At 34.4% G+C, this 14,687-nt stretch overlaps 1 protein-coding gene across 2 annotated transcripts in view; it reads left to right on the top strand.

Annotated features, from left to right (window-relative positions):
- The window catches only part of LOC111062417 (cytochrome P450 4C1), a 39,561-nt gene that overhangs the window by 411 nt on the left and 24,463 nt on the right, over window positions 1-14,687 (top strand). The window lies entirely within an intron of this gene.

The following is a 14,687-nucleotide window of genomic DNA, read 5'->3' on the forward strand; positions in this document are numbered from 1 at the left end:
AAGCATTCCTGATTGGCAATTGGGAGGTACCGGGTTCGATTCCCGGGCTGGCTTTGGATAGTAGTTCTCATCGAATTCCCATCTAGCTGTTAACCCTCTTGTCAATGTCTGCAGTAGCAGAGGTCTTCGTGTTTATTTACAGCATTTATTTGGGATTTTCGTTAAATAATAATTAATTATAAGTGTATTCATTCGGTGATTTATTTATTCATACAATCGTTGATTCATTGATGTCTCATCAATTCATTTTTTCAATTAATTCACTAAGTCATTAAGCTCTGTAGAGGACCTGTAGTCCTATCCCCCCTTAATAAAGGCAATCTATAATTTATTCATTCGCCATTCGTTTATTGATCTTTCAATTTTTTTGCCATGGAGAAATTTTAAAGGCATGATTACAAAAATATCCCAACCTTAAAATGAAAGTGTTATTGTGCATTACATTATGAGTAGATTTTGAACTCTCAATTTGAAGCTCAGATTTCGCAGGCCGGACACAGCAGTGTCTCCCGGCTACATAGGCCAAACAAGTTATTGACTCTTTGAATGTTTTTAATATTCGTATTGACCTATGAGTGCATATGCATATATATAAATATTATTTTTTCGAGGTTTCTGTCTCTTGCAAAGGTCAAAAAGTTTAATTTTTAGAGTAGGTAACTTTTACTCAGCAAAGAGCTAATGAAGTAACTTAATCATAACTCTGACGTTAAATAATGTTTTCTTTAGTTTTTGAATTATTTTCATTTATATAAATCAAATTAGAAGATAATTTTTCAGTTTCTTATTTTGTCCAAAATTCTTGTACTGATTTGTTTTAAGAATAGTTCATTCATTTTGTTTGTGAATTGTCAGTGTTATAAATAAATTCCAATTTCAAATTTAATACACAATATGTATAATCATAAACAGATAAAGGTAATAATCAGATCATGAAACATTTTTGGGTTCAATCCTGTTGATTGTCTCCCAATCATTGATTCGATCTTGTGATGATCAAAATAAATGATATCAAATCAAATTAAATTTAACAGAACATCCCACTGACTATACTCTGACTGATGACACTTCGAATCGCTGATCATCATGTAGGAGTAAATCATATTTTCAACAAGGATCATACACTACAGAACAGAAAAATCTAATCAAACAAAACTGAACTTATTGCTTAAAAATACTGATATAGACCTTCTATCAAGTATAACACTACTAGATATTTCTATTTGCAATTGAATTCTATAACGGATATGAAGTTTTGGGGTTACGGTACTGTAATTTCCATACAATTAAAAAACTCTACCATAGAATAACTTATTCTCTATGGGAGAAATCTCTCATCACTTATTCTACTATTGTATATCAGTTTGAGTTTGTTCGCCTTTTCAATTTTACAATTGATATAATCTTTTCCTACAGTTACCAAAAAGTAAATTTTTTGCGTACCAGCTATGATAGGAAAAAAGCTGCTTCCTCTTAAAATGCACTAAACCCGTATACGGTACTCGTAGATCATAGTTGCGTGTTGCTAATAGATGAACCGGCCATTGATGGACCAGGAATTCACATAAAAAACTAAAATATCTTTCTCTTCCTATTCTTCAATCTTTTCCTGACAAAACAACTATTCCAAATCGGTACTGTCACTTATTTATTTCTCACAAAAAAATAATTGTATGCAAATGATAAAGTATAGCATAAAATTGAGCGTACTCTAATGATGTCCACGTAAAGTAAATTCGTATGGCTTTTGTTGGTGGGGAGTCCCTCGCGGGAAGGTCCCACCGCCTGAATATATAATTTAAGCCGTCAATGGGCCGACTGTCATACTTCAGCCGGGACCGACAGTTTAACGTGCCCATCCGATAACACGGGAGTGATCTGGTTAAAAAACTTTTGGTATTGAGAGGGTTTGATGTCCACGTTATAATGGCAGAAAGAAAGATACGAGAACAACGTTGCCGATCCTCTGTCTTGTCAATGTCTTCTATAGAGGGTAGTCGATACAAGTTTATTGATGTAATATTAACTGTTCATTCTCGTTTAAAAAAGTCAATTATATTTTGTTGAGCAAGAAATTCTATTTTCCAAAGATTTCATAATGAATTTACATAATTAAGATGAAATATTTTGTTGATTAATTAAATTTCTACATTGCTAAAAATGAACTGGCGACAGAGCAAAGCGATAAAGAGATGGCGCTATCCGTTTTGTTGAATGATTGACAAGGATAGCAAAACCAATGCTAATCAAACACTGCCATTATAACGTGAACCTCACTATAGTTATAATTACTATTTAACGAAAATCCCAAATAAATGCTGCAAATCACCCCGAAGACTTCTGCTACTGCAGACATTGACAACAGGGTTAAAAGCTAGATGGAAAACCTGTTAACCCTGTTGTCAATGTCTGCAGTAGTAAAGTCTTCGGGGTGATTTGCAGCATTTATTTGGGAATTTCGTTAAATAATAATTATATATTAATTAGCATTTGAATAGATGCATTCTCTATTTAATTCCATCTGCTCACTATAGTTCTTAGACCAGGCTCGAGGTTTTGACGTTGGTCAGTTCGAAGATAACTATGCAACGCTTCAACCAATCATTTTCGAATTTTTGTCATATTATACAAATCAAGTTCGCTGGTCAATAAAATTGATTACTTCTTTGTGCTTTGTCATTTCAAGCCGTAGCAGGAAGTCATCTCAGATATGTACTACTAATATTCTACTGATATTCTACTCATAAGAAATATTATTATACTATGAATATATTATCATTTTGGAACGACATTTTTTTAATGGGACCTCACAGTCACTGTATCACTCTATTGTGACTAGATTTTGTGTAGGTTTCTGAATAAAGGATAAATAAGAAAAATTGAAATATTGTACTCTGTAGAAGGTGAGTGAATTAAACATTTGAGATGCACTGACCACAACCAAGATTGTGCTGCTTATAGAAAAATTATTAGCTCTCCTGCCACGAATATTAGTACACTTATTTATTTATTATTCATCCATTTATACAATGTGTACATTATCACAATGATAGGGAGAGGAAAAATAAGGTAACCTTGTGCTATTCCTATCCCAAATTCAGATAACACATAGTCCGCAATAGTTCAAAAATTTAACAGTAGTACAAAATACAAGGTAGACACACTATTAATCTGCCCTAAAATGTTTTTCCTGTTCCGACTCACAACACTATAGGTTGTATATATCATACTATAAAGTAACTCTAAAACTAAAATCAATTTTTTTCTGCAGTCATTACATGTTTCATATTTTATTGCCATCTTTTCCGAGGTCTACCTACATTTTTTTTCTGTCGGGTGATAGTTTGGAATTTTCAAGGGAATCCTTCCCTTGTGTTTTCAACATGTCATCGAAATGTTACTATGTAAATCTACTGATCTAATAATGAAAAAAAAAACATAATCAATTCTTCATTATCAATTATCCATTTCAGATACTCTATTGAATATTTAATTTATTCAATGAAAATTGAAACTCTTTGTTTATATAATTTCTACCAATTGTCCATTCACCATTCTTCACTTTACAAACATTCAAACCAGTGGCGGCGCTTGACCTGAACAGTTGGTGAGCCAGTAGTGGGAATTTTTGGGGGTTTGGCTGGGAAGGAAGGGTGCTTTATAAAGCATATTCAACTTTACAAGTTGTTACGCAGTTAGTCTATAAACTAAACTAAACTTTATTATTCTACTTGGAGGCAAGAAGATTAGTTTGATTTCAAACGCTTTAATAATGCGATTATCGATCTTGATTTTTCATCAATTATTATAACAGTATTACTGAATATAGTTAGATTTGTACAGAAGATATTGGAAAAACTGCAATAATCCACCACCGAGAATCGTACCCAGAATTAGAAAGTATGAAGCGCGCTCGATAATATTCGCGTGCGTGAGCACAAGTCTCAGAGGGCTGCATCATCACCTGGCGGCATTAAAGTAGTTCTTGAACTTGCCGAAAAATCTACTTAGGAGACCCACAGACTCACCTCTGTTAGATTATTATTTTTTTATTATGTAAAAAAGTGAAAGTTTTACACTTCCTAGCTAGGAGAGGTAGTGAGTGTGAGTGTGTATATATCCTCTAGACACAATTTTCCATTTTTAAAACTAAGCATAACTGTGAGTGCGTGTTGCATGTGTGTTAGTAGTATATGTGTGAGTGTGTGTGTGTGTGTGTGTGTGGATACATTATTACATAACGTGGAAGTGTGTCAGATTACACGTACAGTAAAGAGTCTGGGCCCGGTAAGGAACCGGCATCTTTCTTCTTCCTCTTCTTCTTCTTCTTCTTCGCTTTCTTCTTCTCTTCGCGTTTACCTGTCTCTTCCTCTCAATTCGACTACCATTTCTTTCATGATGCCTCTCCTTGTTATTTCTGTTTTCATCCTTTCTTTTTCATCTTCTCACTGTCGTTCTTTCCCTCTATTTTCTCCTCCTCCATATTCTTCTCATTATTTTTTCTTCTCCCATTTTTCTCGTATCCTTCCTTCTTCATCATCTTCTTATTTCGTTCTACACCTCTTCCATCTTCTCCTCCTTCTTCCACTCCTCCATATTCATCTTCTATCCACGATCATACTATACGTGAACTAGTATTATTTTTCCCTATTTTTAATCCTTCCTTCTTTATTATCTGTTTCTTTTGTTGTTCTTCTCCTCTTTCATCTTTTCCTCCTTTTCCTGCTTCTCCTCTCCCTCTTCTATTTACAATCCTACTATATATACTCGAGTGAAAATACTTGAGGACTGACAATTTTGCGAATTGAAGAACTACAAGGCTCAACCTATTTGGGACTATGTGTAACCTTATCTAAATATTGGAGAGGAATAGCACAAGGTTACCTTATTTTTCCTCTCCCTATCATTTTGATGATGTACGTATTGTATAAAATGAATGAATAAATTATTATTCAAGTGAATATTCAAGTGTACAGTATATTGAGTATAATCTCTCCTCTTTGATCTCTTTATTATATGAATTTATCGTCCTCTCACTTCACTAAATCTATCATTCCATTCTCCTCATTCTTTCTTCTTGAGTATCTCATTAGTATTCTTCCTATATATATTTTTTATATTTTTCTTCCGCTTCAATTTCTCACATTTTTGTGACTTCTTATTGTTTCTCTTCTCATCTCCCAGCCTACTTCTTAAGCTTTTCTTTATTATTTCTTCACCATCTTGCCTCTCACAGTTTTGCTTTTCTTTTTCTCCATAGTTTCCTCTCCCACCTCTTCTTGTCCTACACTTTCTGCTCAGTTCTCTCCACTTTCGATTCCTGTTCTTTCTGTCATTTCTTCTATTCCTGATTTACTGTCATAGCCTTAACTACCTTTCTTCCTTAATTTCGATTTTATTTCTCATCTTTCTCTTCATCTTGAACTTCCCACTTCTTCGATTCTCTTTCCTGTACATTCATGTATCTTCTTATTCTTCTCTTTCTCCATCAACTGTTTCTGCTGTTTTGTTTTCCTCCCATTCATAAATTTTTATCTCTTCCTTCTTATTTTCCTCCTTCTTCTTCTTTTTCTCCTTCATTCCCTTAACATTATGCTTCTTCTTTCCCTTTTTCATTATCTTCTTCTTCTTCTTTTTCTCCCAATTATCCTTCTCCTTTTCCTCCTTTACCTTCTCATTCTTCTTCATTTTCTCCTTCATTTTCTTCTTCTTCATCTTCTTCTTCCTCTTCTTCTTCTACTTCTACTTCTACTTCTATTTTATTCTTCTTCTTCTTCTTCTTTTCTTCTTCTTTTCTTCTTCTTCTTCTACTTCTTTTTCTTCATCTTCTTTTTTTTCTTCCTCTTCTTCTCCTTTTTCTTCTCCCACTTCTCCTTCTCTTTTTCCTTCTCCTTCTCCTTCTTCTTCTCCTCCTTCTCCTATTCCTTACATCTATCTCTCTTCTACCTCCTCGACTCTTCTCGGCACCTTCAATCTCTTCTCTTAAATTTCTACCTTCACCTCTACTACTCCTTGAAATTCCTTTTTATGATCGTTATCATTATCTTTCTTCGACTCGTCCTCTTTCCTCTCTCTCCAACCATCTATCCGTTCTTTTTTTCTATTGCAGTAGTATTCAGATAAAAGATGTCTGGGTAGGACCGCTGTAGCCCCCAGCTCAAATCCTCACTTTCTCTCCATTCCAAAAGAAGACTTATTAACTCACTGGTTAACTGGCTATTATTATCCATCCTAAAAGATGGTCCAATACTTCCATCAATAATTGAATGTGGAAGAATGAAGTTCAGGTAGTTAGCCTACCGGTATAATAATCAGGATCCTCGATGAATTAATGAATAAAATGAATGGAGAATGAAATAAGATGAATGGAGAATAAAAAACTGGATATTTCTTCTAAGGTTAAACGTGTGCTAAGTTAATCACAAGGTTTTGTTGAAATCTAGAGCTTGAGTGGCATTGTAATTGATTGGGTTGAGTACATTTTTGAAGTTTATTGATTTGCTATATCAATATCAAATTAGTATGGTATTTTTATGTGAGAGTATTAATAATGGTGATAAGGATTCAGATTCAGATTCAGATTCCTTTATTCATGTGTTTAACAAAACATAATTCAACTTACGTTCTAGCGTTAAATAGTTATTTGTGCAACTAGTGCGCAAAGTGACAGTTTGCTGCACCGAAAGAAACGTTTACGCCCGAGCCGTAGGCGAGGGCGGAATGGTTTCTTGAGTGCAGCAGAGGAACTTTGCGCACGTATTTCACATTAAGTTTTTCCTACAGTTACCATTGAATATGAAAAGTGGGTAATTATGGGTAAAATTGCCTGAAATGCATCAAATGTTTTTCTGTGTAATTTTATTATTGATAAAAACCTTAATCCTAAAATCCTAAAGTCCTCGTTGTCCTTGGTTATTATAATATATAATAGTAATAATTAGCGCGTTGTGCTTGGTTGCAGCTCTGCTCACTATAGCAGCCACAGCAGTCACTGTTACCAACTTCATTTTGATTTTGCTGCACTGTTGCTCCATATAACCTACTAAGTATTTTGCGTTGCCATGTTGCAAATCTGGAGTGCAGAAAAATTTTTCCCGCACTAGAGCGGAAAAGTGATTCTTTGCGTTCTGTAATCAGTGCAGCAATGGCCACTTTTCAACGTAACTGTAGGAAAAAATAAATACCAGTAGCGGTAAAACGACATGGTGAACCATACTAAACTGATGAGTTCTACAATAATATTGAGCAAGAATAATGATGAAAAATGCAAAAGTTAAGGTACTACTGTAATGTTTTCACATGAAACGGTGAAGTTTGGACCTTAAGAAGTCCATTCTCAGAGAGGGTATCAAGGATACCCTCCCCTTCAGCACTTGACCGTGATTGCTGATTACGGAGTGATACTAATTAATAGTAATTAGTGATAGTAATAGATTAATTATTGTAGTAATAGAGTAATACAGTACCCATAGTAGTAAAATGTAGTGATAATAGTAGTATAAATATAGTGTGTTCAAGTAGCGTAATCTCCACACACTACTCAGAACACTACAGAATCTCCACACTACTGTAATATTCTTATTCTACTGGTGAAAATATATCCGGTTGAAATGTCATGATCCATTTAATCCACTCAACCACTGTTATTATAATTATAATAATCAATTATTGTATCTAATTCAAGCTGTAGCACTTGACACGTTGATAGTGGATATTAATAATTCGTGTTTATTAAAACAATATCAAAATTTTATAGTTAGAACGCTTGACGCCCACGTGGAAAATCGTCCGATTCGGTTCGTTATTTCTGGAAGCTATAAACTTGGTTCATTGATCACTCTCAAATCTAGAGAGGCTAAATAATATTCTATGGAAGAAATCGAAAATAAAAGTTCATTCTGCAAGATACGACTTCTAGGCCCGTTCTAGGATACTTATTGAATCTTTAGGTTTGATGGTCCGTTAGAATCAATGAGTGTCCTAAAAACCGGGCCTTAAAACCGTATTACAAACTATAAGGAAGAAGAACTCATATCTCAATCATTCAATCCACCTCTACTTTTGAGTCTTATCAAAAAATAACAACTTATAAGGGGTATTCACAATGTTGGAGTTAGCTGGCTAAGTCGATCTATTCGCTAACTCCTGCTATTTGCTAAGTCTGGGTTAACTCAATGCCATAGTACGTTAGAAAAAAATTAGCAGATAGCGCAGGTTTGAGTCCACTAACTCTAGCTATCTCTGTTAAAACGGCAGCCATTTGTTTATAATCTTACTTTTGAGTTATAATAAACTTTGAGTTAGACAAATTATCCGTTTGGATCGCTACTGCAGTTAGCTAATAGTAGGGACGTTCCGATACTTTCGATACTTACTGGTATCGATACTTTGCTTTCGATACCGGTGGTATCGGTATCGAATGATTCGATACTTTACTGGTATCGATACGCAAGTTGGAGTATCGAAAGGCGAAATCGGTAAAAAAGTAGTTCACTTCAATTAATGACATAACCATAAATAAATTTTTATATAAATTTTAGAAGATTATAAGGATTAATATAGATGAAAATTATAGTACTGAATTATAGCCCAGTGTAGCAGTTACCAGACATTATGACATCACTAATAACAAACAGTACATAACTGACTCAAGCTCAGTCAATATTGGTTCAAAAATTATCAATTTGATCTACTATTAAGACCACATTTATAATTCTTGAACAAATATTCCTACAATTTGAAATCAAATTGATAATTTTTGAACCAATATTGACCGAGCTTGAGTCATTTACCCATCTTTAGGGACGTTCCATTTCCGATACCACCATTCTTTCCATACTTGGTATCGATATTAGTAAAGTATCGAAAGAAACGTATTGATACCTTTATTGACCAAACTGGAGTCATTTTCCCATCTTGCCAGAGGGTCTTCTTTGTTTCGACATACTATTGAGACTATACTTGATAGATTGCAGTTAGTAGATAAGTATTTTAGTTGGTAATTCCGATACTTAATGCTCACTCGATGCTTGTGGTATCGGTATCGATACTTTTCTTTCGATACTCGTGGTATCGATACTTTTCTTTCGATACTTTACTAATGTCGATACCCTCCTTTCGATACCGATTCGATACCAAGTATCGAAAGAATGGCGGTATCGGAACGTCCCTAGCTAATAGCAGATGGTTTTAGATGGGGCGTCCACAATCCAGAGTTATCAAATAGCACTTTAGCTGGCTAAAACAACATTGTGAATACCCCTATAGACTAATCAACTAGAGTTACTCAACCTTCGGAAAGGCTTTTCACCTCCTAGGAACAAAACATATTTGATTCAAACTTAGAACTCAACAACCATTGAATTATCTACAACTCGTAAACATTGTGAACTATACCAAGGCTGAGCATTGAACCAAAATCTATTATTAAACTTAACCAAACTTGGACAAAATACAGTCGGCCTACTTGGTAATTGAATTTTAATACTATACGCATAGTTCACAGGACATTCTTCCAACTTATTGTGAGCTTTCCTTGAAAAATCATAATTGTGTTATTTTTTAGTCCTCACAAAAGTAAACAATTGAAAAATAGGTCGTTAGACGTTTCCATAGTTTTGTAACTGCCAATTGAGAACAATTGAAAATTACGTATTTGAGCCATATTTCTTTTGTAGGTACCTGCAGAATCAACAATCATTGTTGAGTACAATTTAATTAACAGTGTAAATTCTTTACTTTACAGACTTCCTTGTTCAATAATCACCAACTTATTCTATGATAGGACCTGGAATAATATTGAGTTACCAACATAAAGCACACAGTGCAATGAACTTTTAGAGAACCGCTTATTACATAAATGGGAGTCCCACACAATTATTCACATAAGTGAATGCACATTATCATTATTGACAAGAGTTTAAAAGGTCGTGTAAATCGTGTTACACGCTTCGGCAATATTGCAAAGTGAAATAATTTGAGAGTCGTTCTGGAAACCTGTTGTATGCTCAAATTCATTGAACCTAGATTGTAATCATTGTGCTACGACCTAAAATCGCATAGAGCCACTTACCGACTCTTAAATACTTTTGAAGGCACTGAAATAACTAAACTTCATTGCAGATTCCTAAGATCTAGAATCTCAAGAGCTCAGAAAATTATTTCGACTTCAAATCATGAGTTGAATTTGATGGATAAAGAAATTATATTATTCGAAATAGGATACACATTGTCATGATTCCTTAACCCTTAATATACTTGTTTCATTGACGATCAGTTCAAGATTTTATAGCCAAATTTATATCAATGCGATGGAACGAAAGAAAAAAGATACCATAGAATGAAAGCTATAAACTGAATGATAGAAGAAGGGAATAATGCTTGTCCGCGAAAATTATTGTCACAGTAATGGACTAAGAATGTGAGAGTCAGCTTTGATTTTTTTATAAGTTTCAATGAGTTCATGGAATATTCATGGGGATTTTCATGACGTTATGTAGAAACATGAACTTTATTACTTGGTATACGGCATGACAACTCTCTTCTCAAAAACTACAGGAGAGTAACAAATATAGGTTGCTCTTGTTGTCTCTCTGGCAATCATATACCACCTACAATAATTGTGGATTATATCATAATTAGCCTATTAGGTACCTGAATGAATTTAATGAAACTGAATAATATCTACTCTTCGTTGTATTATCTTCCCAGTTTACCTTCAGCATGATCTCATTTATTTTTCTCTTTTGACAGCATAATGTTGTGATATCATTGTTGAAAGAAAGGCCAATGAACTCTCATACAAAACAAGGTTTGACCCAGTGAGACACACCACTTAAATTTTATTCAGAGTGTGCAACATTTATAAATTTGAGAATAAACTTTTACTTTCACATTGAATGAGAATCGGTGAATTTGCATGTTGCAAAATTAGAATGCAGTGACACATATGAAACGAAGCACTCAATCTTAATATAATCTTGAGCTAGATGCCACTTATTAAATGATAATTTTAAACATTTGTACCGTGCATGACTTTTTGAATAATACTTTCAAGCCTTCCAACCTCTCAAAAGTTTTATGAGTGCACAAATTTCACATACACCCTGACCCTCACATTCTTATCTACTGTGAACTGGAAAATCAAAAGGTATACAACAAATAGTTAACAAGTAAAACATGTCTAAATACCTAAAGATGCGTTTACACCAAAGTTACTCATTAAACTTGAATCATTATAGATTCTATTAGATTGAACATAACTTATCATAAACGTGATGAACATAATGTGTCTGTAAAGTTCCGTTCAATCTAATAGAATCTATAAGAATTGAGTTATTAACATTTTGTTGATAGCTTTAGTGTAAACGCAGCTTTACATTTTACACTTCATACTTCAAACTTCACATTTACACTGCACACTGTATAAACTTTTCTGAGGATGACTACCACATAAGTCCTCGGTTTGAGCATGGTTAAAAGAAGGAATGTTCATGTTCATTCATGTTAATGATTCAAAGTTTGGAAGACAGCAAAATTGAAAATTGAATACAATATTGTTCCTACAGTTACGTTGAAAAGTGGCCATTGCTGCACTGATTACAGAACGCAAAGAATCACTTTTCCGCTCTAGTGCGGGAAAAATTTTTCTGCACTCCAGATTTGCAACATGGCAACGCAAAATACTTAGTAGGTTATATGGAGCAACAGTGCAGCAAAATCAAAATGAAGTTGGTAACAGTGACTGCTGTGGCTGCTATAGTGAGCAGAGGTGCAACGAAGCACAACGCGCTAATTATTATTCATTATATACTGTATTATAACCAAGGACAACGAGGACTTTAGGATTTTAGGATTAAGGTTTTTATCAATAATAAAATTACACAGAAAAACATTTGATAGATTTCAGGCAATTTTACCCATAATTACCCACTTTTCATATTCAATGGTAACTGTAGGAAAAACTTAATGTGAAATACGTGCGCAAAGTTCCTCTGCTGCACTCAAGAAGCCATTCCGCCCTCGCCTACGGCTCGGGCGTAAACGTTTCTTTCGGTGCAGCAAACTGACACTTTGCGCACTAGTTGCACAAATAACTATTCTCTTCGTTGCATTATCTTCCCCGTTTTACTTCAGCATGATCCCATTTATTTTTCTCTCTTGACAGCATAAGGTTGTAATATCATCGTTGGTAGAAAGGTCAATAAACTCTCATACAAAACAAGGTTTGACCCAGTGAGATAGCCTACATCATTTAAATTTTATTCAGAGTAAAACATTCATAAGTTTTGACTTTTACTTTCACATTGACTGGGAATCTGCAAATTTGCATGTTGCAAAATTAGAATGCAGTGACACATATGAAGCGAAGCACTCAATCTTAATATAATCTTGAGCTAGATGCCACTTATTAAATGATAATTTTAAACCTTTGTACCGTGCATGACTTTTTGAAAAATACTTTCAAGCCTTCCAACTTTTCAAAAGTTTTATGAGTGCACAAATTTCACATACACCCTGACCCTCATATTCTAATCTACTAAAATATTACAAAAAGTAACATCACACTTATGCAAGCTCTTTCGAGAATAACCGCATATGGTAGTACCGTACCGAATACATAACTTATAAATAATTATGAATTATACATGATACTAATTGAAAAAAATAATAATAATTAATACAGAAATCAACAATAACGAATTTTGAATGTTTGAACATCAGAAATTTTCCTCTCTTAAATTCTAACTCACAATAATAATAATTAAGCATTAAGAACATTATGAAAGTAGTACTTTGAAAAATGATCTGAAGTTACAGAAACATTACAATAGCCATGGAAGAGAAGTCTATCACACTATATGAGAAATTCAAAACAAATGAAAAAAACAATAGATATACTACACATAATAATAACAATAATGTTGTAAATGCTCTCGACATCTTGTTCGGGCATAGCAATTGGAATTTGTTTTATCTACGTTCAAACAGATGTGGTGATCCTATAAGTGAAATTTACCCTGGCAACCTGTTGAAGAATTTACCTTCCAACGATTTAGGGAAAAAAGTTGAGTTAGGCCTTGGAACCCTTATCTGTCTAGCTGCACGAGTCAACGGCACTTGCCCAGCAAAATCCATTGTATTGCCTTGATTGCCACTGGCCCAATAAAATTGTAACAGAACCGTGTAAATGAATAAAGATCGGAGACTCAGCATGTTTAGAACGCTGAACAGTTGAACTGTGATCTGGAAAATCAAAAGGTATACAACAAACAGTTAACAGGTAAAACATGTGTATAAGTACCTCACATTTTACACTTCAGAACATTTACCTCACAAACCTTTTTTCTTATCAAACCTTTCACCTCAGTAAAATGTGAGGTGAGTTTGATCCGAAGGTAATGTGAGGTAATGTGATCCGAAGTTTTAGGATCACCACATCTGTTTAAAAACGTAGATTTAGTTATTTGTGCAACTAGTGCGCAAAGTGACAGTTTGCTGCACCGAAAGAAACGTTTACGCCCGAGCCGTAGGCGAGGGCGGAATGGTTTCTTGAGTGCAGCAGAGGAACTTTGCGCACGTATTTCACATTAAGTTTTTCCTACAGTTACCATTGAATATGAAAAGTGGGTAATTATGGGTAAAATTGCCTGAAATCCATCAAATAACTTAGTAGTGTTTGAATGGCGAGGCGGCTGTGTGGTGTGTGCTGTGGTGGCACTGTGCTGTTGCTGTCCTCGTTAAATATATAATAGTAATAATTAGCGCGTTGTGCTTGGTTGCACCTCTGCTCACTATAGCAGCCACAGCAGTCACTGTTACCAACTTCATTTTGATTTTGCTGCACTGTTGCTCCATATAACCTACTAAGTATTTTGCGTTGCCATGTTGCAAATCTGGAGTGCAGAAAAATTTTTCCCGCACTAGAGCGGAAAAGTGATTCTTTGCGTTCTGTAATCAGTGCAGCAATGGCCACTATTCAACGTAACTGTAGGAAAAAATAATTGAATGCGTGTCGGTCTTCAAATAACAAAATTATCACAGTAACACTTTATTGTTAACACTAAACACTTTGGTGTACACTTCTAGTGTTATCACTTCAAATAGTACATCGCAGCTCGGGAAATATCAAAAAATCATCATCTTTACAAAGCCTACTTACAAAGCCTAACTCCTGCGATAAAACTTTGATACTGACAATTTTTTTCAGTGACGAAACTTAATTGTTACAAAACTCGAAAAACAGATTACTTATCAACCTCATCGATAACATATCATCAACCAACTAATAATTCAATTACTATAGTTATATTTTGTAGCTATTTTCCTAATAGATTTTGTAAAATTCGCGTAGGAACCGAAGACATAAAATTTCAACAAAAGGTATAAGGAAGTAGATTGAGGTGATTGATCTCGGCAAGTAAAAGTTGTATAACACTTACTCGAACTTGGCCTTATTTGAAGGCATCTCAACTCGGTACCATATTGCAAACTGGTTTCACAAATCTTGTTCTACCGCCGAAATTAAAGTGTTCATAATCGCTGTACAATTTGAACTTAACGTGCAATTTAACTGTCTCTTTATGTCTAGTAGATTGTGATTTATCGGATCTATCACTGTAGTAGTATTCTTCTAGTAGGCCTAGTTATTACTCTCTCTTCTCACTTTCTGACGCTCTCTTCCTCTC

This window comes from Nilaparvata lugens, chromosome 13 (genome assembly GCF_014356525.2).
Source record: "Nilaparvata lugens isolate BPH chromosome 13, ASM1435652v1, whole genome shotgun sequence".
NCBI lineage: Eukaryota > Metazoa > Arthropoda > Insecta > Hemiptera > Delphacidae > Nilaparvata > Nilaparvata lugens.